The following is a 6,000-nucleotide window of genomic DNA, read 5'->3' as shown; positions in this document are numbered from 1 at the left end:
TGCAGAAGACCTGGATTCAAATCCCAGCATCCACATGGCAGCTAACAACTGTCTGTAACTCCAGTTCCAGGGGATCCGAGGGCCTCTTCTGTTCTCCGAGGGCATTGTATGACACGGGTGCACTCGTCTACACGCAGGCAATACATTCATACACATAAAAAATAATAAATAAAATATTTTTTTTAAAGACTTTAAAATTTTTTGTATATCTGGAAAAGATAGCATTTCTGGAAATTTTAACTCAATGTGTATCAAATTGTGGAATATTATTTGACTACGAACAAGGAAGGAAAGAAGTTAGAAGAACAGCAAAAGTCACAGGAGGGATGAGAAGGAAAGAATGGGAAGAGAATGAATATTTAAATGCAAAACAAACAATATAAATTATATATATGAAACCCAAGGTTATGTACAATGAATATACATCAATATAATGTATTTTGTAATGCATTATTATTTTAAACACATACTCATATATCACTTAATATAATACATTATTTTTTAAAGACTCAAATGCTAATACAAGGATGGTTTGAATTACCCTTTGGAGCATTATTCTCAGTTAAAGAAATCTATCCACACCTGATTCATATACTGTATGATTGCATTTATTTTAAAAATTTGTCATTTTGGTAAATCTTTTGAGGCAGCATGAGTTAGTGACTGTTCAGTGCTGTAGTTGTGTGGAAAGAAGAGAATCGGTGACAACCAAAGTTCTAAAGATTTTTCAGATTTGTTGAAAATTAGTGTATGATGATGGTTGCCCAAATCTGAAAGTACTTCCAACAGAGGAAATCACCTTTTCATTATCCATTCTTCAGTTGAGCAGCATTTAGGTTATATCTGTGTCTTAGCTATTGTGTAAAGTCAGCAAAAACCATGGCTGAACAAGGAGGATTTTGAGTCCTTTGGTGACATTTACAAAATGAAGTTCTACTAAGTAAAGAAAAACATTGCAAAGTGGTAAAGACTCAAATTCAAAACAAGCAACTGGAGGGAAAAAAACAAAACAAAACAAAACAAAACAAACCAACATAAGACAGAGAAAACACATAAGGATATTGGCCTGGGTATTGTTTTCAAATTATGATTCCAAATGTTTAGGAAACAAATGCATAAACTGATAAGATAACATCAAACAAAAGGCATCCATCTATACAGAAAACAAAAATCACAACAGATCTAAGAGACTATCAAGAAAATGTGAGAAAATATTTGTAAACTATATATCTGACACAAAGGATATGCAAATAGAGTGTTTAGAAACTCAATACCCCCCAAACAGTTGCACTTTAAAAATGGGATAAAAAGCTGGGCATGGTGGCACACGCCTTTAATCCCAGCACTCGGGAGGCAGAGGCAGGCGGATCTCTGTGAATTCAAGCCCAGCCTGGTCTACATAGTGAGTTCCAGGACAGCTGAGGCTGGCTATAGTGAGATCCTGTCTCAAAAATAGAAAAAAAAAAATAATGGGATAAAGAATTGAGTGTACAAGGCTCAGTGAGTAAAGGTGCTTGCCATGAAGTCTGACAGCCTGAGTTCAATCCCCAGGACCCACAAGGTGAAAGAAGAGAAACTACATTAGCAAGTTGTCTTACACACACACACACACACACACACACACACACACACACATTGTTTTGTTGTTGTTGTTGTTTTGTTTGTGTTTTTTTTTTAGCAATTCCTTCTGATTTGGAACATAGGCTCCTAGGAGGGGGAGACTCATGACCCTCAGGAATAAACAAATGTGGCATGCCTAGGAAAGCTGGAATTACAAGTGTTACAAAGTCCTTCACCAAGGAAAGAGAAGCAGTAAACAAGTGGTGAGAGAAGAAGCTCTGATCCACTGAATTGGTTGGGGGAGACTCTTCCTGCTGTCTAGACACCTGCAAGTCATTCAGAGACCTCTAGGAGTCTCCACTACCAGCTTTTGTGAGTCATCACCCACATTAGAATGGCTGTTTGGTGTTGCAGCTGCCTTGAATCATTCTTGCTTTTCTAAGTACCCACCCCCCACACACTCACGTATTCCTGTAAGTATCCCCGGTCAACTTATGGATTCAGCAAGCTGGACCTTGGTAGTATTGTTATTTCAGTCTGTCTGGTTCCCAATATTGAATGTGAACACTTTTGTTCACATGTCTACAGGAATGTGTCATGGAACACAGTTAAAACACGTACACACATGCATACACAGAGAAATTAAATTACATTAAAAGAATTAAGTATACATTTCAAAAAATTAACTGATTAATTTGTGTGTGCGTGTGTATGTGCATGTGTTTCTGTGTGTGTGTGTTTCTGTGTGTGTATGTGTAAGTGTGTGTATGTGTGTGTGTTGGGACCCTGAACAGTGTGGGATCATCTTTAGAGTACATGTCTCCCTGCCCACCAAGGAAACTTCCAGAATCCAAGGCAACCTGCATAAAAGTTCCAGTGGCTTTCAGTGTCCCATTTAGTGTAGGACTTACAACTGCACATCAGTTAAACTGGGACACAAGGGGGCTGGAGAGATGGCTTGGTGGTTAAGAACATTGACTGCTCTTGCAGAGGGCGCTGGTTCAATTCCCAGCACCCACATGGCAGCTAACAACCATCTGTAACTCCAGTTCCAGGGGATCCGACACCCTCTTCTGACCTCCACAGGCATTGCATGGCACAGGTGCACCTACCTACATGCATGTAATACACCCTTACATGTTAAATTAAAAAAAAAAAAACAACAAAAAACACTGGAACATAAAAGTCAGTCTCTCCAGAATGGACAGAGAACCTCATTCACTAACCCTGACAGCAATGGACTGTGCAGAGGTTCTGCTCAGGTGACTCTCCCTATACAACCAGTTGCTTCTTGTCGCCTGCAGGGGCCACATTCCCAAGCTACACCCACTGGCACTCAGGCTCACTATCTGCTGAGTATAAACTTCTCAAAAAAGACATACCCGATCCACTTGGAGTTGAATTTTGTGCAGAGTGAAAGATAAGGGTCCACTTTCATTCTTCTGCAGGTGGAGATCCAATTTTGCCAGCACCATTTGTCTTTCCTCCATTGTGTGTTCTTAGCACCTTTGTCAAATATCAGGTAGCTGAAATTGCATGTACTCATGTCTGTGTCTTCTATTGTGTTCCATTGATCTATTTTTGTGCCAGTACCATGGGTTTTTTATGACTGTATCTCTGTAATATAATCTGAGATTTGATATATTGATCTCCCCAGCATGTTCTTTTTGCCTAAGATTGCTTTGGTTATCCATGGTCTTTTGTGATTCCATATGAATTTTAGGAAATTTTCTTCCAGCTCTGTGAAGAATGTTGTATTTTGATTGGCATTGCATTGAATCTATAAATTGCGTTAGGTAAGATGGTCATTTTCACAATACTGATTCTACTAATCCATGAGCATGGTAAGTCTTTCCATTTCTTACTGTCTCCTATATATCTTTCTTTAGAGATTTGAAATTTTCATTATAAAAATCGTTAATGTCTTTGGTTAGGTTTATTGCTAAATATGTTCTTGAAGCTATTGTCAATGAGAGGATTTCCTTGAGTGCTTTTTCTGATGGCTTGTTATTCGTACATAGAAAGGCTACTGTTTTATGTAAGGTGGTTTTGTAACTGCCACTTTACTGAAAGTATTAATAATTTCTCACAGTTTTCTAGTGAAGTTTTTGGGGTCTCTTATGTATTTGGTCTGCAAATAGAGATTATTTGACCTCTTCTTTTCCAATTAGTACTCCTTTAATTTCCTTCCCTTGTCTTATTGCTCTTGGAAGAGTTTCAGACACTTTATTGAAAAGGAGTAGAGATAGTGGACAGCCCTATCTGGTTCTGATTTTGATGGGAATGCTTCCCATTTTTCTCCATTTAGAATAATGTTGACTATGGGCTTGTTGTATTTGGCTTTAATTAAGTTGAGATATGTTCCCTCCAGACCAATTCCTTATAGGACTTTTAACATGAATGCATGTTGGATTTTGTCAATGATCTTTTCTGCATCTATTGTGATAACCACATGGTTTTTGTCTTTAAGTCCATTTATGTTTTATTACATTTATTGGCTTAAGTGTCTTGATCTCTACAATGCTGGAATAAAGCTGACTTGATCATGGTGGATGAGTTATAATCATAAAAACTACATGATATTGGCACAAAAACAAACATGCAGATCAATGGAACAGAATAGAAGACCCAGACATAAGTACATGCAAGTTCAGGCACCTGATATTTGACAAACGTGCCAAGAACACACATGGAGGAAAAACAATACCGTCAACAACTAGTGCTGGCAAAATTGGATCTCCACTTGCAGAAGAATGAAACTGGGCCATCATCATTCACCCTGCACAAAAGTCAACTCCAGATGTCCAAAGACCTCAATATAAAGCCTGAAACTCAGAAACTGCTAGAAGAAAACATAGGCTGTACCTTCCAAGACCTAGGCATAGGAAAGGACTTTCTAAATTGGACACCAGCTGCTTGTTCAGGCACTAAGGTCAACAATCAATAAGTAAGACCTCATTAAATTACAAAGTTTCTGCACAACAAAAGAAACAATCAATAAAAGGAAGAGGAAACCCACTAAGTGGGAGAAAAATATTTACCAGCTACACATTTGACAGAGGATTAATATCCATAGTATATAAAGAACTCAAAAAAACAAAGAAATAAGGAAAACATGACCCAATAAAAAGATTTGTGATAGACCTGAACAAAGAATTCTCAAATGAAGAAACAAAAATGCCTAAGAAACACCTTAAAAAGTGTTCAACATCCTTAGTAATTAAAGAAGTGCAGATAAAAACCACTTTAAGATTCCATCTTACACAATTCAGACTGGCTAAGATCAAGGGAACAAAGACTCCAAACCTGGAGAGGATGTGGAGAAGCAACAGGAATGCTCATTCACTGCTGGTGGGAATGCAAACACATGCAACCACTTTGGAAAGCAGTGTGGAGAACTCAAAATCAAACAAACAAACAACAAACCACTAAACTAAAAATCAAACTACCATATGATCCAATGATACCACCCCTTGGCGTATACCCAAAGGACTCATCCTACTGTAGAGATACACGTTTGTTGCTGTGCTCTTCACAATAGCTAAGAAATGGAAACAACCTAAATGTCCCTGAACTGTTGATTGGATAATGAATATGTGGTACATTTACACAATCGAGTTCTACAGCAGTAAGAAAAAATGATATCTGGGCCTGGAGAGATGGCTCAGTGGTTAAAAACACTGACTGTTCTTGCAGAAGACCCAGGTTTGAATACCAGCACCCATATGGAAGCTAACAACTGTTCATAACTCTAGTTTCAGTGGATCAAACAGCCTCTTTTGTCCTCCACAGGCACTGCACAACGCGGGTGTACTTACCTACATACAGGCAATACACACATACAATTAAAATAAAAATAATAAATATTTTTTCAAAAAGAAAAGATGAAATCATGAAATTTTAAGGTAAATGGAAGGAACTAGAAAGTGCTATACTAAGCAAAGTAATAAAAGGCAGAAAAGCAGGTGACATATATTCTCCCTCATTTGGGGTTATAGCACCAATCCCTTATATGTGAGTATATAAATTCTGATGTAACATCAGTAGTCAGGAAAATGGAAAGGATACTCAGAGGTAAAAGAAAAGAATGAACCTGGGAGGCAGATAGTAGGGAACAGATGTTACCAGGGGGGAGGTGGGGAAAGTAGGAGTGTTTAGCAGGGAGGGGAGGAGGGAGGGATATGCAAGGGATCATGTCATGGGGGCGGAGGGAAGTAAGGAGAGAGAGGATGGTGGGAGGTGTGTGTTATTGGGAGAAAGGTGGGAATAATTAGGGGAGCTTGGGACTGGGGAGGGAAGAGGGGGACAGACTGGGAGGAGGGAGAGCGGAGATGGGTGAGTATTGGGGGGACTGGGAAACCAGAAGGGGATGTGATGCCCTCAGGCCCCATGTGAGGTACACATATAGTGACTGAACACTGGTGTGTGTGTGTAAACCTG

This window comes from Nannospalax galili, unplaced genomic scaffold (genome assembly GCF_000622305.1).
Source record: "Nannospalax galili isolate Female #2095 unplaced genomic scaffold, S.galili_v1.0 scaffold441, whole genome shotgun sequence".
In the NCBI taxonomy this organism is placed as follows: Eukaryota; Metazoa; Chordata; class Mammalia; order Rodentia; family Spalacidae; genus Nannospalax; species Nannospalax galili.
Note: the sequence above shows the minus strand (reverse complement) of the source record.